Source organism: Tachyglossus aculeatus, chromosome 1, assembly GCF_015852505.1.
Source record: "Tachyglossus aculeatus isolate mTacAcu1 chromosome 1, mTacAcu1.pri, whole genome shotgun sequence".
Taxonomy (NCBI): domain Eukaryota; kingdom Metazoa; phylum Chordata; class Mammalia; order Monotremata; family Tachyglossidae; genus Tachyglossus; species Tachyglossus aculeatus.
In genome coordinates, this window is record NC_052066.1 from 92,909,620 (window position 1) to 92,932,712 (window position 23,093).

The following is a 23,093-nucleotide window of genomic DNA, read 5'->3' on the forward strand; positions in this document are numbered from 1 at the left end:
CTCCCAAATATACCTCTCCAGCCCTGACCTTTCTGCCTTCTCTAAAATTCCATATTTCTTCCTGCCTTCAGGATATCACTACCTGGATGTTCTGCCATCACCTCAAACTCAACTAGTACAAAACTGAATTCCTCATCTTTGCACTCAAACTCTGTCCTCCCTCAATTTTCCCATTACTGTTGACAATCCTGCCATCCTCTCTGTCTTGCATCCTCTAGAGTCATCAATCTCCTTCAAGAAACATATTTGTTGTTGTTGTCTTATGCAATCAAGTCTTGTCCGCCCCATAGCAACACCAAGGACACATCTCTCCCAGAACACCCAGCTCTCCATCTGCAATCATTCTGCTAATGTATCCATAGAGTTTTCCTGATAAAAATATGGAAGTGGTTTACCATTGCCTCCTTCTGCACAGTAAACTTGACTCTCTTCCCTCGACTCTCTCCCATGCCACTGCTGCCTAGCACAGGTGAAATTTTACTTGTAGCAGATTGCCTCCCACTCACTAGCCACTGCCCAACCTAGGAATGGAATGGGTATGTCTCTGCTTGACTCTCCCTCCCATAGTCAAGACTGGTGGAGTACTGGAAACTCTCCAGCTGTGACCCTGAGAGGTGAAGCCACACATTATCAGTTACTAAATCTTGTTGAATCTATCTCCACAAAACCACCAGAATGTGCTCCTTCCTCTGAATCCAAACTCATACCCCACTATTTCAAGCACTTGCCATATCCTATCCTGAATTGGTCTCCTTGCTGCTCCCCGCCTCCAGCTTCTCCCCTCTCCAGTCCATATTTCACTCTGCTGCCCATGTCGATTTCTAGAATATAGCTCTGTGTACATCTCCCCACTCCTCAAGTACTTCCAGTGGTTGCTTATCCATCTCTGTATCAGCAAAAGTACTTCTCCATCAAATTCAATGCACTCGATCCGCTTTCTTATCCCTGCTCCCCTCCCAGCTCTACTATTTGCTCCTGTAATGCTCTATTTTCTGTCTTGTTCATGCCTCTCCCATCAATGACCCTCCCTGATCACATCCTCCCTCCTTCCTGGAAATCTCTCCCCCAGCAGATCATCACTCTCTCCATCTTCCAAGTGCTATTAAAAATCAAAGCTCTTCTAGGAAGCCTTCCCTGACTAAGTTCTCACTCTCTCCACCCTAATTTCCCTTCCTTCTGCCTCACCTGTGGACTCAATCCCACTCTCACAGCACAGATGTGCATACCTTTTCACTCAGTTTCTTCTCCCACCTGTAATTTATTTAAATGTCTGCCTCTCCCGCTAGACTCTAAGTTCCTTAAAAAGTGGGATTGTGTCTACCAACTATACTGTACTTTCCCATGTGCTTAGCACAGTACTCTGTTCTTAAAAAATAAATCACTGATTGGTTGCTATTTAAGCATATATTGAAGTCAGTTCAAGATCAACATTTTTCTTTGATGAAGAGGAAAAATGAAATTCATTCATTCAGTCAGTCATATTTATTAAGCGCTTACTGGGTGCACAGCACTGTACTAAGCACTTTGAAAGTACAAGTCAGCAACATATAGAGATGGTCTCTACCCAACAACGGGCTCACAGTCTAGAAATCTTCTTCTTCTCCCCACAATGAATCAATCAACAGTAATTATGGAGTGCTTACTGTGTACAGACCATTGTTCTAAACACCTGGGAGAGAACAATATAACAGTTGGTAGAAATGTTCCTTTCCCATAGGGGGCTTACTGGCTAAAGGGGGAGACAGACATTAATATAAAAAAAATTCAGATTTGTACAGAAGTGCTGAGGGGCTGAGAGAGGGGTGACTAAAGGGTGAAAATCCAAGTGCAAGGCCAGTCCTGATAAGTTAAACTTTATGTCATCCCTGGGTCAGTCTTATTTCACTTTTCATTTCTAAGGTCAATTGTACATATGTTTATGATTGCACCAAAGGGAATGTGGATTCGATCCATGAATCTCTTTCTGTGATTATACAGCCTAAGACAGGCTGAAAGAGTAACTGGAGAAGACTGGGGGTCTGGTCTCTATCCAAGTTTTATTTCTCGAGCTTGGGTGATGAGAGAACTCTTGGTTCAGTGGAGGAGGGTGGAGGCACAGCATTCAGAAGCATTTGGGAAATATAAAAATAGAACCCAGGATCATTATTTGAGACTAGAAAAACCCTAAGGGCAAAGAGGAGCTCATGCTATATAACTTGGAAGCAGCACCGTTAAGCAGTATGAATGATCTTCCCTGGGTTTGGGGATCTTCAAAGAGTTTGCCAGTACTGCAGAGATGAAAAGACAAAAACTTAATGAGGGACAAACTTCTTGTGTGCTCAATGTGGTTGGGACTGTAGATTCCACATCATTGGCCTTTTGAGCACCCCACTTACTCTTAGGTGAACTTCATTGTCAGTGGTGTTGCTTGTACCCACCCCAGCTCTTAGTACAGTGCCCGGCACATAGCAAGTGCTTAACAAATACCACAATTATCATTATTATTATTATTCAAATTCAAAGGGCAACTAGCTCTATGTAGGTGGAAAGACATCTGAGGAGAGCGAGAAAATGTTTTTAACAAACTACCTCGACTGAAAGCTGGCAGGGAACATGTCTATTGTTGTATTGTACTCTCCCAAGTGCTTAGTAGAGTGCACTGCACACAATAAGTGCTCAATAAAAACGATTGAATGAATGAATGAATGAATGCCAACTCTGTTGTGTATGCCCCCAAGCATGTAGTAATACAGTGTTCTGCACAGAGTAAGCTCTCAATGAATACCACTGACTGATTGATCTCTTTAAAGTTTTAAAAGTGGACGTGCATAATTCTACTTTAATGTCAAAAGGAGAAAATGAGCATCTATGAGTGAGAAATAGGAAAGAAAATGAGAAGAGCGTTGGTTGTTGGACCATGTTTGTTGTATAGTGAAATAAATTCTGCCTAGATTTGAAGTAATAATAATTGTGCTATTTGTTAAACCCTCACTATGTGTCAAGTACTCTACTAAGTACTGGGGTAATAATAATAATGATGACATTTATTAAGCACTCACTATGTGCAAAGCACTGTTCCAAGTGCTGGGGAGGTTACAAGGTGATCAGGTTGTCCCATGGGGGGCTCACATTCTTAATCCCCATTTTACAGATGAGGTAACTGAGGCACAGAGAAGTTAAGTGACTTGCCCAAAGTCACACAGCTGACAACTGGTGGAGCCGGGATTTGAACCCATGATCTCTGACTCCAAAGCCCATGCTCTTTCCACTGAGCCATGCTGGGTAGATACAAGATAATCAGGTCCCACATGAGGCTCACAATTTAAGTAGAGAGAGAGCAGGTACTGAATCTCCATTTTGCAGATGGGTGAACCACGGCACAGAGAAGTTAAGTGACTTATGCAAGGTCACACAGTAGATGAGTGGCAGATCTGGGATTAGAACCCAGGGCCTCTGACTCCCAGGCCCATATTCTTTCCAGTAGGCCATGCTGCTTCTCAGTTCAGCAGAGAGTTTCATATACTATTCCTTGTGCTGCCCACTATTTCAGACTCACATAAAGAGATTTGCATCCATATTGACTCCAACACACTAGACTTGATTTGCAGAGGAATTTTTGACCCTTGTAAAAAGGAAGGGTTTTCATCTAAAGTTTAAATCATTGGAATCTAGTAGTAATAGTGGTAATAGTATTTATCAAGCACTTACTTTGTGCAGTGTTCTATACTAAGAGCTGGGGGAGAATATACAGGTGGGAATTAGACGTGGTCCCTCTCTTTTTTTAAAAGTCATATTTGTTAAACACTTACTATGTGCCAGCCACTGTACTAAGGCGCTGAGGTAGGTACAAGTTAATCAGGTTGGACACAATCCCTATCCTGTGTAAGGCTCACAGTCTTAATCTCCATTTTGCAGATGAGGTAGCTGAGGCCCAGGGACGTGAAGTGACTTGCCCAAGGTCACAGCAGAAAAGTGATGGAGCCGAGATTAAAACCCAGGTCCTTCTTACTTGTGGGTCTGTGCTCTAATAATAATAATAATTACGGTATTAAGTGCTTACTATCCACCAGGCCATGCTGCTTCCCTCTCCCTTGGGGGGCTGACAGTCTAATGATAAAATGGGGGAGAAGGGATTAGTGATGGAACAGCTAATAATAATAATGATGGCATATTTTAAGTGCTTACTATGGGCCAAGCACTGTTATAAGTCAGGTGGGGCTCACAGTCTTAATCCCCATTTTCCAGATGAGATAACTGAGGCACAGAGAAGTTATGTGAGTTTCCCAAAGTCACACAGCTGATAAGTGATGGAGCCAGGATTAGAACCCACGTCCTCTGACTCCCAAGCCCATGCTCTTTCCACTAAGCCATGCTGCTTCTCTAAGGCAACATAAAAGGAAGCAGCATGGCCTTCTGGAAGAAACCCAGGCCTGGGAGTCAGAGGACCTAGCTTCTAATCCCCACTCTCCCACTTGTCTGCTGTGTAGTCTAAGGAAAGTCACTTAACTTCTCTGTGCCTCAGTTTCCTAGTCTGAAGAAGGGGGATTAAATCCTACTCCCTCCTACTTAAACTGTGAGTTCCATGTGGAGCAGGGACTGGGACTAACCCAATTATTGTTTAACTACCCTAATGGTTGGTATATAGTAAGCACTTAACAAGTACCATTAGAAAAAGAGAGAGAGAGAAACAAAGATCAGTAGTCATTCGTTCATTCATTCAATCATTTTTATTGAGTCCTTACTCTGTACAGAGCACTATACTAAGTGCTTGGTAAGTACAATGCAACAGTGAACAGTGACAATCCCTACCCAACAATGGGCTCACAGCCTAGAAGGGGGGAAACAGATCTCTACAAATAAATAAAATGACAGCTATGTACATAAGTGCTGTGTGGCTGTGACAGGGAAGGAAGAGCAAAGGGAGCAAGTCAGGGCGATGCAGAAAGCAGTGGGAGGTGAGAGACTCAGTGTCTCATCCTCTAAACTGTAAACTCAGTATGGCCAGGGAATGAATCAATCAATCAGTCGTATTTATTGAGCGCTTACTGTGTGCAGAGCACTGTACTAAGCGCTTGGGAAGTACAAGTTGGCAACATATAGAGACAGTCCCTACCCAACAGTGGGCTCACAGTCTAGAAGGGGGAGACAGAGAACAAAACCAAATATATTAACAAAATAAAATAAATAGAATAGATATGTACAAGTAAAATAAATAAATAAATAAATAGAGTAATAAATATGTACAAACATATATACATATATACAGGTGCTCTGGGGAAGGGAAGGAGGTAAGATGGGGGGATGGAGAGGGGGATGAGGGGGAGAGGAAGGAAGGGGCTCAGTCTGGGAAGGCCTCCTGGAGGAGGTGAGCTATCAGTAGGGCCTTGAAGGAGGAAGAGAGCTAGCTTGGCGGATGGGCAGAGGGAGGGCATTCCAGACCCGGGGGATGACGTGGGTCGGGGGTCGATGGCGGGACAGGGGAGAATGAGGTACAGTGAGGAGATTAGTGGCAGAGGAGTGGAGGGTGTGGGCTGGGCTGTAGAAGGAGAGAAGGGAGGTGAGATAGGAGGGGGCGAGGTGATGGAGAGCCTTGAAGCCGAGGGTGAGGAGTTTCTGCCTGATGCGCAGATTGATTGGTAGCCACTGGAGATTTTTGAGGAGGGGAGTAACATGCCCAGAGCATTTCTCGACAAAGACAATCCGGGCAGCAGCATGAAGTATGGATTGAAGTGGGGAGAGACACGAGGATGGGAGATCAGAGAGGAGTCTGATGCAGTAGTCCAGGCGGGATAGGATGAGAGCTTGAACAAGCAGGGTAGCGGTTTGGGTGGAGAGGAAAGGGTGGATCTTGGCAATGTTGCGGAGCTGAGACAAGCACGTTTTGGTGACGGCTTGGATGTGAGGGGTGAATGAGAGAGCGGAGTCGAGGATGACACCAAGTTTGCAGGCTTGTGAGACGGGAAGGATGGTAGTGCCGTCAACAGAGATGGGAAAGTCAGGGAGAGGGCAAGGTTTGGGAGCGAAGACAAGGAGCTCAGTCTTGGACATGGTGAGTTTTAGGTGGTGGGCAGACATCCAGATGGAGATGTCCTGAAGGCAGGAGGAGATGCGAGCGTGGAGAGAGGGGGAGAGAGCAGGGGCAGAGTTGTAGATCTGGGTGTCATCAGCGTAGAGATGATAGTTGAAGCCGTGGGAGCGAATGAGGTCACCGAGGGAGTGCGTGTAGATTGAGAACAGAAGGGGACCAAGCACTGAACCTTGGAGAACCCCCACAGTGAGGGGATGGGAGGGAGAGGAGGAGCCTGCAAAAGAGACTGAGAAAGAACGACCGGAGAGATAAGAGCAGAACCAGGAGAGGACGGAGTCTGTGAAGCCAAGGTCAGATAGTGTGTTGAGGAGAAGGGAGTGGTCCACAGTGTCAAAGGCAGCTGAGAGGTCAAGGAGGATTAGGATAGAGTATGAGCCGTTGGATTTGGCAAGCAGGAGGTCACTGGCGCCCTTTGAGAGGGCAGTTTCTGTGGAATGTAGGGGATGGAAGCCAGACTGAAGGGGGTCGAGGAGAGAGTTGGTTTTGAGGAATTCGAGGCAGCACATGTAGACAACTCATTCAAGGAGTTTGGAAAGGAATGGTAGGAGGGATATGGGGTGATAACTAGAAGGTGAGGTGGGGTCAAGAGAGGGTTTTTTTAGGATGGGAGAGACATGGGCATGTTTGAAGGCAGAGGGGAAGGAACCAGTGGAGAGTGAGTGATTGAAGATGGAAGTTAAGGAGGGGAGAAGGGATGGAGGGAGAGATTTCATGAGATGAGAGGGAATGGGGTCAGAAGCACAGGTGGCCGGAGTAGCACTTGAGAGGAGGGAGGAGAGCTCCTCTGAGGATACTGCTGGGAAGGATGGGAGAGTAGCAGAGAGTGTTGAGAGCGGGGGGGTTGGAGAAGTCAAGGGAGTGACTTTGGGAAGGTCGGACCTGATGGATTTAATTTTGTTAATGAAGTAGGAGGCCAGATCGTTGGGGATGAGGGAAGGAGGAGAGGGAGGAACCGGGGGCCTGAGAAGGGAGTTGAATGTATGGAAAGCTGGCGGGGATGATGAGCATGGGTGTCTATAAGGGAGGAGAAATAGTTTTTTCTGGCAGAGGAGAGGGCTGAGTTAAGGCAGGAAAGGACAAGCTTAAAGTGAACGAGGTTGCCATGGTGTTTAGACTTTCTCCAGCAGCGTTCGGCAGCTCGAGCATAAGAGCGAAGGAGGCGGACAGTGGCAGTGATCCAGGGCTGTGGGTTAGTGACACGAGAGCGGCGAAGGGAAAGGGGAGCGAGTGAGTCTAGCTGAATAGAAAGGGCAGAGTTGAGAGCAGTAATCTGATCATCAAGACTGGGTAGAGAGGAGAGGGAGGCGAGGTGGGCTGTGAGGCGCTCAGAAAGATGGATGGTGTCAAGAGAGCAGAGATCTCTGTGAGGGAGTAATATGGATTTACAGAGGAAAGGAGTGTGAGTGAGGAGGCAGGTGAGAAGATTATGATCAGAGAGAGGGATTTCAGAGTTGGTGAGGGTGGACACAGTGGAGTGGTAGGAGCTGATGAGGTCGAGGGTATGACCAAGTTGGTGAGTGGGTGAGGTAGGGTGGAGCAAGAGGTTGGCAGCGTCGAGGAGAGATAGAAGGCAGGCGGCAGAGGAGTCATCAGGTATATCCATGTAGATGTTGAAGTCTCCGAGGATCAGAGTGGGCATGGAAAAGGAGAGAAGGAAGGTGAGGAAGGGGTCAAAATCGTTAAAGAAGTTGAAGGTGGGGCCGGGGAGGTGGTAGATGACAGTAGATGAATCTGCCAGTTCTGTTGTATTGTGCTCTTCCAAGCGCTCAGTACTGTACTTCTATCTCTCAATGGTGCTCAATAAAAATGATGAATTGATTGATCAGAATCCACAGTCTGCAGTTTCCTGCCATCACTGTGATCCTAGAGCAGGCACCTCCAAGGTCTTCCTGAGGTTTTGTGGCGGCAGCTGCTTTTCTTGTTCCCACAGGGGTGGCGCGAGGCAGTTTGGGATGGAGGTTCCTGGTGTGTGCAGTGAACCTGTAAGTGACACCTCGGGTGATAATGAATCAGCCCAGCCATCCCCAATCCCAACTGGAGCCAGGTTTACACAGTAACGTGAGCAACCAGAAAGCTGGTGGTCTGGTAGCTGGTGGTCTGGTACAGCTGCAGTTATCCAACTGAATTACTCCATTTGTCCGCTAAATATTTACTTCAATAGGGCTGCCTTTGTTTTATAGCTCAAAGTTGGGATTTCAAACCAAAATCATGAATTTATTTCCAATGCTAACTTGCATTCTTGACCCGAAGGCAAGATTCCTCATTGTATAATGCTGCACTTTTCACTGGTGACATTCAAAAGTGCATCCTCTGACAGGAATGAAATTCAGATGATTGCATTAGTCTTTTCTAAGCCTTCATTCTGAGTCAATGATTGTTCATTTGAGGAATACACTCAAGCTATTAATTGCCATCTCTAGAATGTACCCTCAAGGGCTAAAGAATTCAGGGTGTTCATCATGTTCTTCAAGCTGTCCTGAAATCTCTCAAGTTCAGTCATCATTTTGAGTTCAGTCATCATTTTGATCTGATTTAGTTGCAGGGTGAGATACTCAAATAGCCGTGCACATGCGTCACTATAATTTTATATCTTTTTATTTAAGAAAACTTCAAAATAACTGAAATTAAATACTTCTCTGATTAAGCCCTCATTACCTTTTCTCCCACTTCCTTCTGCATTGTCCTTGCACTGTTATTTGCATGCTCTATTCATCCTACCCTCAGTTCCATAGCACATGTACATATCCATAACCGATTCATTTATATTAATGTCTGTCTCCCCCTCTGGACTACAGTGCTCTGCACATAGTAAGTGCTTAACAAATGCCATCATTATTATTATTATAAGCTTGTTATAGACAGGGAACAGGTCTACCAACTCTGTTTCATTGTACTCTTCCAAAGGGCATAATACTCTGGCATTTTGCATGTGGTAAGCACTCAAGAAAAATGATTGATTGATTAAATGTTCTGTAGTGATTTGTTAATTATGGTAATTTAATTTTGTACTCCTTCATGCACAGATATGTGACAACTCTTACGTGAGCTTACTTAATAATAGTAGATCGTATGATTATAAGGGCAGGGTGCATGTCTACCAGTTCTATTGCATTGCGGTCTTCCAAATAAATAGTACAGTGCCCTGCATCCAAAGAGTGCTCAATGAAGGGTATTTATCAAATGTTCATAGGGACCAAACCTTGTTGTATGTGCTGAAGTAGATACAATATAATCAGATCAGACTCAAACCTTTTCCTACCTGGGTCACTCTCTAAGAGGTAGGGAGAGCAGGTACCTTATTCCTAATTCATAGATGAGGAAATCAAGGCCCAGAGAGTTAAGTGACTGCCCCATTATCACTTAGCAGGGAAATGGAAAAAATTGGACCAAAACTAGGTCCTTTGACTTCCAAGTCCCTTGGACATTCCATTGTGTCCCACTACCTCCTACATGGCCATACCATAAATCAATCCATTTCATTATTGAGTGCTTACTGTATGCAGAACACTGTACTGAGTGCTTGGAAGAGTAATAATAATGATAGTATTTGTTAAGCGCTTACTATGTACCAAGCACTGTTCTAAACACTGGGGTAGATACAAGGTTATCAAGTTGTCCCAGGTAGGGCTCACAGTCTTAATCCCCAGTTTACAGATGAGGTAACTGAGGCACAGAGAAGTTAAGTGACTTGCCCGAAGTCATACAGCTAGTAAGTGGTGGGAGCCGGGCTTAGAACCCTTGACCTCTGACTGCTAAACCCGGGCTCTTTCCACTAACCATGCTGCTTCTAGACACATTCCCTGCCCTCAGTGAGCTTGCAATCTAGAGGAATAATTGTGGTTTTGTTAAGTGCTTACTATGTGCCAAGCAGTGTAGCAAATGTTGGGGTAGGTACAAGATTATTAGGTTCCTCCATGGGGCTCACAGTCTACATAGGAAAGAAAACAGGTATTGAATCCCCATGTTGCAGATGAGGGAATTTAGGCACAGAGAAGTTAAACAACTTGTCCAAGGTCACACAGCAGGTACGTGGCAGAGCTGGGACAAGAACCCAGGTCCTCTGACTCCCAGACAATTCTTTGCAATGTTCATGTACTTGTGTCTTTGTTAATCACTGCTTAAAGCTTCAGAAACAATGTTTCTCTAATGAAACATCCCAGGCAGATCCAGAGACTAGGAAACCTTTTGGGTGGCGACTGGCTGAGGAAATGGCTGGTCTCAGGAGAAGTACTCTACATTTGATCTAGACTAAGCCTGGCATGAAGGAAGACTCCAGCCAGATATTGGAAGGACATCTTTATAGACTGTAAGCTCCCTCCTCTACACTGTATGCTTCCTCCTCTAGACTTTAAACTTGTTGTAGGCAGAAAATAGGCCTGTTTATTGCTGTATTGTAATCTCCCAAGTGCTTAGTAAAGTGCTCTGCAAGCAGTAAGTGCTCTCAATAACATCAACATCTGCCAAGCTAGCTCTCTTCCTCCCTTCAAAGCCCTACTGAGAGCTCACCTCCTCCAGGAGACCTTCCCAGACTGAGCCCCCCCCTTCCTCTCCCCCTCCTCCCCCTCCCCATCCCCCCGCCTAACCTCCTTCCCCTCCCAACAGCACCTGTATATATGTTTGTACGTATTTATTACTCCATTTTATTTGTACATATTTATTCTATTTATTTTATTCTGTTAATATGTTTTGTTCTGTTCTCTGTCTCCCCCTTCTAGACTGTGAGCCCACTGTTGGGTAGGGACCGTCTCCATATGTTGCCAACTTGTACTTCCCAAGCGCTTAGTACAGTGCTCTGCACACAGTAAGCGCTTAATAAATACGATTGAATGAATCAACTCGGCAGCCTCGATTCGTATTGAACCACACAGGTGGCCGAGGGAACCAGTTGCCTCGTTGGTTTTAAGTAACAAAATATTGGCAGGGAAAGACATGACCCCGAGATGATGTCTTTAGAAATATCCTGCCATCTGAGATGGCTTGAATAATCTTGTTCGACTTGTTCCAAGTGGGTTTTAAACTGTGATGTGTTCGGGGAGAACAAAAGGTATCGTATCTCATCTGAATGTTCAGAGAGTTGGAGGTGGATACTGCATGACTGAATTTCACAGGAATCAAGCAAAAATAAACCACAGCTTTTCCAACTAGCTGGTTGTGAGGTAACATTGCAGTGACAGGAAAGAGGCAAAATTATTATTTCATCACCATGATGTAACCCCTTGCTTACACTGAAAGTCTTGACCTGGCTCAGACTGACCTAATAATAATTGTGGAATTGGTTAAGCAGTTACTATATGCCAAGGACTGTGGTAGATATAAGATGAGAAGATCAGACATAGTCCCTGTCTCACATTGGCCTCACAGTCTAAGGTGGAAGGAAGAACAACTAGAGAAGCAGTGTGGCCTAGTGGCAAGATCATAAGCCTGAAAGTCAGAGAAGCTGGGTTCCAATCCCAGCTCTTCCAATTGCTTGCTGTGTGATCTTGGGCAAGTGCCTTAATTTCTTTTGGCCTCAGTTTCTTCAGTTGTAAAATGGGGATTAAATACCTGTTTTCCCTCCTTACTTAGACTGTGAGTCCCATGTGGGCCAGGGACTGTGTCTGACCTAATTGACTTCTAATAATAATAATAATAATAACAATGGCATTTATTAAGCACTTACTATGTGCAAAGCACTGTTTTAAGTGCTGGGGAAGTTAAAAGGTGATCAGGTTGTCCCACGGGAGCTCACAGTCTTAATCCCCATTTTACAGATGAGGGAACTGAGGCCCAGAGAAGTTAAGTGACTTGCCCAAAGACACACAGCTGACAGTCTGCAGAGGTGGGATTTGAACCCATGACCTCTGATTCCAAAGTCCAGGCTCTTTCCACTGAGCCACGCTCCTTCTCTGGCACTTAGAACAGTGTTTGACATATAGTAAATGCTTAACAAATACCATAAAAAACAGGTATTGAATCTCCATTTTACAAACGAGGAAACTGAGGCATAGAAATGTCAAATGACTTGCCCAAGATTACCCAGCAGGTAAATGGCAGAGCCTGGATTAGAACCCAGGTCCTCTGACTTTCAGGTCCCTGCTTTTCCCACTAGACCAGGGTGTTACCCATCAAGTCCAAGGACTGTGGAGGTTGGACTTAGTCACACACCCAACTCTGCAGGACTCCCCATAGCCCTGAGCTTTATGATAAGCATGCACTGACTTGAAGTGGGCGGATGTTGAGAGGATGGTGAACTGGCAACTCCATCCTGATCGGAATCTAGCCTGGATTCAGATGGGAATCTGGCATGAAGCCCAGGGGCTAACGAAGCCATTAGGGCTCTTGGTATTTGTGGTGACATCTTTAACATCGCAAGCAAACATGAAGAGCATGAATAGCTCATAAGTAACTAGGACCCTTTTGTACCCACTTGTAATGACCATTAGACTTTGCCTCTTACTGCTGTGGAAACTGAATGTACAAAAAGAGGTGTCAAAGAAGAAAATGAGGACACTCTATGGCTTAGTGAAGGCAGCATTTTTAGCAAAACAGCAGATGGTGAAAATAAATCAGGTAGAAGAAGAAAGAAGAAAAATATGCTATGCCAGGATAACCCCTCAGCCAGTCAGTCAATCATACCTATTGAATGCTTATAGTGTGCAGAGCACTGTACTAAGCACTAAGGAGTGTACAGTATAATGATAAACAGACATTCCTCAGACAAAAGGAAGGGGGTTTTAAATCACTTTTTAGGACAATTTGAAAGGGAGGTTTTGAGAAATACAAAATCCCAGGAGCAGTGAAAGCTTAGGAAGATAAAACATGCGGAAAACTTCACTAGAGACATCAACTAGACAAAGAAAAGTTGGATTGGACTACAGTTAATTGGTAAATTGGAGTTGCAATGTAAAGTCACAACAGCTGAAACTGTGAAAATACTCCAAATTTGGATTAGACCACTGTGAGAAAGACAATGAAGATCTTTCAATAAATCATATTTATTGAGCAGTTTCTGTGAATGGAGCACTGTACTAAGTGCTTGGGAGAGTACAACACAAGAATAAACAGACACATTCTCTTTGGAGTACAGACATTAAAGAGATGGCTTCCAAATCTTGACAGCCGACAGTCATCTTTCCATTTTTTTTTTGTTCCTTAGGTTGTCTTTCTCAAAAGTCAATCATTAATCAACTTTCAATTCTTATACTCCACGGATAACCAAAAGTTCCCTTACTTTAGATTTTTCTGTCCAAATCATTCTGGACCTCCTTTCCCATGACTGGCTTAACTACAGTCTTGTCCCATTCTAAATCAGGTATACCACTTACCCTGACGCAACACACCAATTTTCCTAGCAACCAACCACCAAACGAACACACCAAAAAAAACCAACAACAAAAAACTATCATACCAAGAAAAAACAAACAAAAAAGAAACAAAAAACCCTAAAATGCCCATATTCCCAAGTAAGGCTCATATTGGGAACAAATTATGGTGACTATTTCACCTACCCATAATCAATCATTTGTTGAGTGATTAATCTATTTTAGTAATAACAATAGTAATAATGGCATTTGTTAAGTGCTTACTATGTGCAAAGCACTGTTCTAAGCACTGGGGGGATAAAATGTGTTCACATTGTCCCACGTGGGGCACACAGTCTTAATCCCCATTTTTACAGATGAGGTAACTGAGGCTCAGAGAAGTTAAGTGACTTGCACAAAGTCACACGGCTGACAATTAGCGGAGCCAGGATTTGAACGCATGACCTCTGACTCCTAAGCCTGTGCTCTTTCCATTGAGCCATGCTGCTTCTCTATCTGTCTTCCCCTGTAGACTGTAAGCTGCTTTCAGGGAGGGATCCTATCTAACAACAGAGTAGCACTTAGCACAGTGCTCTGCACATAGTAAGCTTTCAATTAAAAAAAAATTGGTTGCATCTGCCTTCTTACTGGCTTTCCAGTCTCCTGTCTCTGCCCACTCCAATCCATTCTTCAATTTGCTGCCCAGATCATTTTTCTGTAAGAAAAAAGTTGCTCTTCATCTCCCCACTCCTCAAGAATCTCTGCATCAAACAAACTCCTTACCATCGGCTTTAAAGCGTTTAATCACCTTGCCCCTTCCTACCTTACCTCACTGCTCTCCTACTACAGCCCAGCTTGCTTGCTTTGCTCTTCTAGCACCATCTGACTTGTTGTCTTATGCTGTCGAGTTGTGACTGACACATAGCAACTCCATAGACACATCTCTCCCAGAACGCCCCACTTCCGACTGCAATCAGTGTGGCTCAGTGGAAAGAGCATGGGCTTTGGAGTCAGAGGTCATGGGTTCGAATCCCAGCTCTGCCACATACCTACTGTGTGATCTTGGGTAAGTCACTTAACTTCTCTGAGCCTCAGTTACCTCATCTGTAAAAATGGGGATTAAGACTGTGTGCCCCACATGGGACAACTTGATCACATTGTATCCCCCACAGCGCTTAGAACAGTGCTTTGCACATAGTAAGCACTTAAATGCCATTATTATCATTATTATTATTATTATTATTATTATTATTATTATATCCATAGAGTTTTCTTGGTAAAAATACAGAAGTGGTTTACCATTGCACAGTAAACGAGTCTCTGCCCTCAACCCTTTTCTATGCTGCTGCTGCCCAGCACAGGTGAGTTTTGACTTGTAGCAGATTATCTTCCACTCACTAGCCACTGCCCAAGCCAGGAATGGAATGGGTATAATAATGATGGTATTTATTAAGTGCTCACCATGTGCAAAGAACTGTCCTAAGCACTGGGCAGGGGATACAAGGTGATCAGGTTGTCCCATGTGGGGCTCACAGTCTTAATCCCCATTTTCCAGACTGAGGTAACTGAGGCACAGAGAAGTTAAGTGACTTGCCCAAAGTCACACAGTTGACAAGTGGCGGAGCTGGGATTAGAACCCATTCATTCATTCAGTCATATTTATTGAGTGCTTACTGTGTGCAGAGCACTGTACTAAGCACTTGGGAAGTACAAGTTGGCAACATATAGAGACGGTCTATACCCATGAACTATACCTATAGCCATGACCTCCGACTCCCAAGCCTGGGCTCTTTCCACCGAGCCACGCTGCTTCTCTGAGGGTATACCTCTGCTTGACTCTCCCTCCTGTAGTTGTGACTGGTAGAGTACTGGAAACTCACCAGGTGTGACCCTGAGAGGAGGGGACCAGCTTACCTACTGTGCCCCAATCTTGTCTATCTCACTACTAACCCCTTTCCCACATCCTCCTTCTAGCCTGGAACCTCCTCCCCCTCCACATACACCAGACCTCAACCCTCCCTACCTTTAAAGCCTTATTAAGGTCACGTCACATCCAAGAGGCCTTCCCCAACTAAGCCCCCTTTCCCAGAGTCCCTCTCCCTTCTGTGTCATCTATAATATTTGGATCTGTATCCTTTGGGCATTTCATAGTCACCCCTCTGCCCCCCACACAAATGTACATAACCGTAATTTATTTCTATTAATGTCTGTCTCCCCATCTAGACTCTAAGCTTGTTGTGGACATGGAACCTGTCTACCAAATCTGTTGTATTGTACTCTCCTCAAGCACTTACTGTGTACTTACTGTGGTGCTGTGCACACAGTAAGTGCTCAGTAAATCAATTGATTGATTTCAGCCCTCTCCCGGGTAGGAGGAAAAAAGAAACCAAACTACCTAAAGGAGGTCAGTTCTTGGTCCCCTTCTGTTCTCTATCTACACTCACTCCCTTGGTGAACTCTTTCACTCCCACGGCTTCAACTATCATCTCTACGCTGATGACACCCAAATCTACATCTCTGCCCCTGCTCTCTCTCCCTCCCTTCAGGCTCGTGTCTCCTCCTGCCTTTAAGACATCTCCATCTGGATGTCTGCCCGCCATCTAAAACTCAATATGTCAAAGACTGAACTCCTTATCTTTCCTCCCAAACCCTGCCCTCTCCCTGACTTTCCCATCACTGTTGGCGGCACTACCATCCTTCCCGTCTCACAAGACCAGAACCTTGGTGTCATCCTCGACTCCGCTGTCTCATTCACCCCTCACATCCAATCCATCACCAAAACCTGCCGGTCTCACCTCTGCAACATAGTCAAGATCCGCCCTTTCCTCTCCATCCAAACTGCTACCCTCCTGGTTCAATCTCTCATCCTATCCCGACTGGATTACTGCATCAGCCTCCTCTCAGATCTCCCATCCTCCTCTCTCTCCCCACTTCAATCTATACTTCACGCTGCTGCCCGGATCATCTTTGTGCAGAAATGCTCTGGGCATGTTACTCCCCTCCTCAAAAATCTCCAGTGGTTACCAGTCAACCTACGCATCAGGCAAAAACTCCTCACTCTCGGCTTCAAGGCACTCCATCACCTCGCCCCCTCCTACCTCACCTTCATTCTTTCCTTCTACAGCCCAGCCCGCACTCTCTGGTCCTCTGCCGCTAACCTCCACACTGTGCCTCATTCTTACCTGTCCTGTTGTCAACCCCCAGCCCACATCCTCCCCCTGGCCTGGAATGTCCTCCCTCTGCACATCCGCCAAGCTAGCTCTCTTCCTCCCTTCAAAGCCCTACTGAGAACTCACCTCCTCCAGGAGGCCTTCCCAGACTGAGCCCCTTCCTTCCTCTCCCCCTCATCCCCCTCCTCCCCCTCCACCTTACCTCCTTCCCCTCCCCACAGCACTTGTGTATATGTTTGCACATATTTATTACTCTATTTTACTTGTACATATTTACTATTCTATTTATTTTATTCTGTTAATATGTTTTGTTTTGTTGTCTGTCTCCCCCTTCTAGACTGTGAGCCCGCTGTTGGGTAGGGACCGTCTCTATATTTTGCCAACTTGTACTTCCCAAGCACTTAGTACAGTGTTCTGCACACAGTAAGTGCTCAATAAAAATGATTAAATGAATGAATGAAAGGAAGTTTCTGGATTTCTGGAGCTTGGTGAAAAAAGCAGCACAGGTTTTATCTGGTCCCCTGGAGTTGAGTTGATCAGGTTGGAGTGGGATGACATATGTTTGGAGTGATTCTGCTGTCTTTGTGGTTGCTGCTTAATACAATAGAGGTGATAGGCCTCACCTTTGTCATCAGGAGTTAATAGTCTAATGGGGAGAACAATAGTAGAATACATACAGATAAGGGAAATTAAGGGTATGTACATAAGTGTTGTGGAGATGGGTGAATGTCAGAGGGTTTATGGGCTCAAATTGAAGTGCTATGCAAAACAGAGGGGAAGAACAATTAGGGTGGTGAGATGAGAGGTTATTAATGATGATTATGGTAATAGTAATAATAATGCTTTTATATTATTTGTTAAGCTCTTACTATGTGCCAGGCACTGTATTAAGTGCAGGGGTAGATACACGCTAATCAGGTAGGACAGAGTCTCGGTCCCACATGGAGCTCACAGTCTTCATCCTCATTTTGCAGATGTAAAATTGTACATTTTACATTTCTAACAGCTGGGGAGGATACAAATTAATCAGGTCAGTTACAGTCCGTGTCCCACAAGAGACTGAAAGTCTAAGAAGGAGAAAGAAAGGAATTGAATCCCCATTTCACAGTTAAGAAAACTAAGGCAAAGAGAAATTAAATGATTTGCCCAAGTTCACACAGCAGCAGACAAGTGGTAGAGCCAAAATTAGAACCAAGGTCCTTCTGACTCCCAGGCCAATAGTCTACCAACTAGGCCACTCTGCTTCTCACTCAGTTAGAATAATGGCAATGATAATATTATTAATGTTATTAATTCTTAATATTCTTAATAAACATTAATAACACTCATTGGCATTTATTAAACACTTACCATGTGTCAAGCAATGTTCTAAGAACTAGGGGGGATACAAATTAATAAGGTTGGATATAGTCCATGTCCCACAAGAGGCTCACAGTCTAAGTAGGAGGAAGAACAGGTATTGAACCCCCATTTTACAGTTAAGAAAACTGAGGCTCAGAGAAGTTAAGTGACTTGCCCAAGGTCAAACAGCAGGCAAGTGACAGAGCCAGGATTAGATCACTGGTCACTTGACTCCCTGGCCTACATTCTTTCCACTAGGCCATGATGCTTCTCAAAATTATTGTTTGAAGAGCAACACGAGGAGCAAGGAGTGTAGGTGGAGGGCCCAGGCTGCAGTCCCTTAAATAGGGAATCTGGGTTGGAAGCTTCCAACACAGAATAAGGAACGTGGGTAAAGGAGGAACAGGGAGGGTGGTGGGTATCATTCCACAGCTCCCAGGGTGTGCTGTAGTGTCCTCCCATTCCAGTGGGGGAACCAGACTTTGAAGATTTTAATATTTCTAAATAGTTAAATGTATTTGCCGCTGTTTTTCTTCAAAGTGGTCAATCAGTTCTCCCCCTCCTATCTCGACTTGCTGCTCTCCTACTACTACCCAGCTCACACACTTCATTCCTCTAATGCCATCCCACTCACTGTACCTCAGTCTCATCGATCACCCCACCGACTTCTTGCCCAGAACTTATCTGTGGCCTGGAATGCCCTCTCTCTTCATAGCCAACAGATAATCACTCTTCCCACCTTAAAAAAATTATTGAAAGCACATCTCCTCCAAGAAGCCTTCCCTTACTAAGCCCTCATTGCCACTTCCCCCACTCCCTTCTGCATTACCCTTGCACAAGGATTTCCTCCCTTTATTCATCCCTCCTTCAATCCCACAACATTTATGGACATATCTGTAATTTATTAATTCACATCAATGTCTGTCTCCCCTGCTAGATTGTAAACTTGTTGTGGGGAAGCAGCATGGCTCAGTGGAAAGAGCACTGGCTTTGGAGTCAGAGGTTCAAATCCCGGCTCCGCCAGTTGTCAGCTGTATGACTTTGGGCAAGTCACTTAACTTCTCTGTGCCTCAGTTACCTCATCTGTAAAATGGGGATTAAGACTGTGAGCCCCCCATGGGAGAGCCTGATCACTTTGCAACCTCCCCAGGGCTTAGAACAGTGCTTTGCACATAGTAACCGCTTAATAAATGCCATCATTATTATTTTGATTATATGGTATTCTCCAAGGCACTTAGTAAAGTGTTTTGCACACTATAAGCACTCGATACATATAACTGATTGCTTAGGGGATTTCCTTGCATTTTAAGTTAATGCTGATCCTTCAGAAAGAGCAAAGAGAACCTGCCTTCTAATCCCAGTATCACCACTCATCTGCTGTGTGACCTTGGGCAAATCACATAACTTCTCTCTGCCTCACTTCCCTCATCTGCAAAATGGGTATTCAATACCTGTTCTCCCTCCTACTTAGAGTGTGAATCTCATGTGGGATATGGTTATCTTGTATCTAACTCAGCACTTAGCACTCAGCATTATCTGATTGACAGATAGTAGGCGCTTAACAAATACTTTAATTATTGTTATTATTATATGCTCTCCCCCAAGGCTGAATCTACTAAAAGAAATGCACTTCAGTAGTTTCAGTGAATAAACTGGAAGGAGTACCCAGGAAACTCTGAAGAAAACTGAGAAAATTGAACCTGAAACGTGAAGATCTCTGGATCTAAGGAAAAACTATCAATATATCAATGGCATTTACTGAACACTTAACCGAGTGAAGACCACTGTAGTATACACTTGGGAGAGTAAAATGCAACAAAGTTGCAGAAAAGTTCCTTGCCCATGAGGAGCTTATAGTCTAGAGGGGAAGACAGATCTTGAAATTAATTACAAATATGTACATAATGGTACAAATTGGGCTGAGGGTGGGATGAATATCAAGTGTTTAGAGGGTAAAGATCCAAGTGCATAGGCAACACTCCATAGAAGGGAGAGGGAGTAGGAGAAATGAGGGCTTAGTCAGGGAAGGCCTCTTAGAGGAGATGTGATTTTAATAAGGTTTTGGAAGTTGGGCGAGTGATTGTCTGCCGTGTAAGGAGGAGGAAGTTCCAAACCAGAGGGAGGACTTGGGCTGAGGTTCAGCAGTGAGATACACGAGACAGAGGCCTAGTGAGTAGGTTGGTGTTAGAGGAGCAAAGTTCAGCTTAAGTTGGAGGAAATGAGAGGTAAACTAAGAGTAGGCGGCATTGAGAAGTTTTGCAAGATTTGTAAACATAGCCCCACATAGCCAGGAAATTCATTTCCAAAGTTGAAGCTACTCTAGTTTACAAGTCTAGTTGACTCATGGGTGTCACGAGCCCCTGGTTCATACCAGTTAGGACCTTTCTGGACCGGGGGAGCCTCAGTAACATGTAGTAGACATCAAACCACACCTCTGATCACCAACGGTACTGTGAGAAGTTTTTTACTTGGCTTTTGCCAACGTGCAAGGGAGAGACACATACATACACACACTCACTCACTCCACCAGCCAAAGGTCCCAAATCAGTCTGTGGCCACAGGAGCCCGTTCTGCCAATGCTGCTTCTTTCTGCTTCCACGTGTTGCTGTCTTCTGCTGCTTTCAAGTGCTGTTTTCCTTCTGCTTCTCCCGTGTGCTCCTGTGCCTTGGTGTTGCCTCCAGGTGCCCTGCATCCCAGCGTGCCTCTGTGCTGCTTCTTTGCATGTGTCCCATGTGGATGCCCCAAAACAACCGCCTTTTATCTGCCTTAGGCATGGCAGCTGCGGCTCTATGTGGCAGTCATTGACTGGTCCAGGCCCATTACTGGGTGGAACAGGGAGAGAAAGCCCCACCTCCCTCCATGCTCTGACCTCCACAGGCCCGCAATCAGGTAGGGTCCTTCAGTGCCTTTGCAAAGTCTCTTCCTTGTTGTTGTTCACGAGATCACAAACAGTCATTAATAAGGTCACTTGTTGGGAGCTCACCACATTGGGCAAGAGTAGAACAGTGCTTCGTACACAGTAAGCGCTTAACAAATACCATCATTATTATTTATTAATAATTATCTTTCAGTTATTCATCTGAATAGGGAACTCGGAGAAAAAAAAAGGATACCGTGTTATCCCTGAATTATGTGATAATCACTCCTCTGCTGCTAAACTCCTCACTGTACCTCGTTCTCACCTGTCCCACCATCGACCCCCAGCCCACGTCCTTCCCCTGGCCTGGAATGCCCTCTGTCCGCACATCCGCCAAGCAAGCTCTCTTCCTCCCTTCAAAGCCCTACTGAGAGCTCACCTCCTCCAGGAGGCCTTCCCAGACTGAGCTCCCTTTTTCCTCTCCTCCTCCCCATCCCCCCTGCCATACCTCCTTCCCCTCCCCACAGCACTTGTGTATATATTTGTACAGATTTACTACTCTATTTTACTTGTACATATTTACTATTCCATTTATTTTGTTAATGATGTGCATATAGCTTTAATTCTATTTGTTCTAATGATTTTGACACCTGTCCACATGTTTTGTTTTGTTGTCTGTCTCCCCCTTCCAGACTGTGAGCGTGTTGTTGGGTAGGGACTGTCTCTATATGTTGCCAACTTCTATTTCCCAAGCGCTTAGTACAATGCTCTGTACACAGTAAGTGCTCAATAAATACGATTGAATGAATGAATGAACAATAATGAATGCAAATGAACTTCAAAAATTTCAATAAATAAAAGAGTGGTAAATTACCCACTAATGATTTAAACTCCTGTGTGGTGTGGGATTTGCTGGAAGATTCTGTTTCCATGGGAACTGCTACATCACATGGGACCCAGGGCACACTGCCTGGAGACCAAAAGCTCTTTTATATTGCTCCTCTGCAACCAACCCCTGATAATTAACCTAATATTTAGCACCTTTATATACAAAATTCATTCAATCATATTTATTGAGCACTTACTATGTGCAGAGCACTGTACTAAGCGCTTGGAAAATACAATTCAGCAGGAAAGTACAATCATTCTTATTTGCTCCTCATTCTTCACATCAATCTTGTTATATTAGCGTCAGTTACATTTTACAGATGACAGTACTGAGACCTGAAGAGTTAAACAACTTTGCCTAACCCAACCAGCAAATCCCTGACAGAACTAGTCCATTGCTTAGTCTAATGAACTAATGATGCCACTGAGATTTAAACACAGTTCTAGTTACTTGGGGCTTCACTCTGCTGTGATGGAACATTCAAGTCTCCCTTACATGCATATGGCAGAAGAAAAAGTATCAAATCAATGTGTATTATATATGTGGAACCAGACAGGCTAGGCACAAGGTCCTTTTTAATAAATGCTGCAACTGAATTTGTTAGCCAGTTTTTAAAAGTAGGCCCTGTAAGTGTGCTATGAATTGGTAGCGCTCAACGAGGATTTTGTTTTATATTTTTGTCTGTCTCCCCCTCCTAGACTGTGAGCCTGTTGTTGGGTAGGGACCGTCTCTATATGTTGCTGGCTTGTACTTCCCAAGTGCTCACTACAGTGCTCTGCACACAGTAAGAGCTCAATAAATATGATTGATTGAATGACTGAATGAATGAATGATTTGGGCAGAGGTTTATCATCCATTATACAAGGGTGGATCAAAACATTCATTCAGTCATTCAATCCTATTTATTGAGAGCTTACTGTGTGCAGGACTCTGAACTAAGCACTAGGAAAAGTGTGACTGTGAGCCCACTGTTGGGTAGGGACTCTCTCTATATGTTGCCAACTTGTACTTCCCAAGCGCTTAGTACAGTGCTCTGCACACAGTAAGTGCTCAATAAATATGATTTGATTGATTGATTGATTGATTGGTACAAAAATTAACAGACACATTCCCTGCCCATAACAAGCCTACAGTCCAGAGGGACTACATCAGTGGCAAATGGGCAGGGATCATGTCTGCTAACTCTGTTGCAGTGCATGCTCCCAAGCACTTAATACAGTGTTCTGCACTTAGTAAGCATCAAAAAATCCCACTGACAATGATAAAGAAGCAGCATGGCTTAGTGGCAAGAGCCCGGGCTTGGGAGTCAGAGGACGTGGGTTCTAATCCCGGCTCCACCACTTGTCTGCTGTGTGACCTTGGGCAAGCCACTTCACTTCTCTGTGCCTCGGTTACCTCATCTGGAAAATGGGGATTAAAAGTGTGAGCCCCACGTGGGACAACCTGATTACCCTGTATCCACCCCAGCACTTAGAACAGTGCTTGGCAC

General features: G+C 44.6%; 1 non-coding gene across 1 annotated transcript; it reads right to left on the minus strand.

Moving 5' to 3' along the window:
* Positions 1–479: 479 nt before the first annotated feature.
* LOC119937220 lies at positions 480–617 on the minus strand. The gene has a single exon (XR_005453950.1). It is a non-coding gene; the product is annotated as a small nucleolar RNA SNORA7 (small nucleolar RNA).
* Positions 618–23,093: the final 22,476 nt, after the last annotated feature.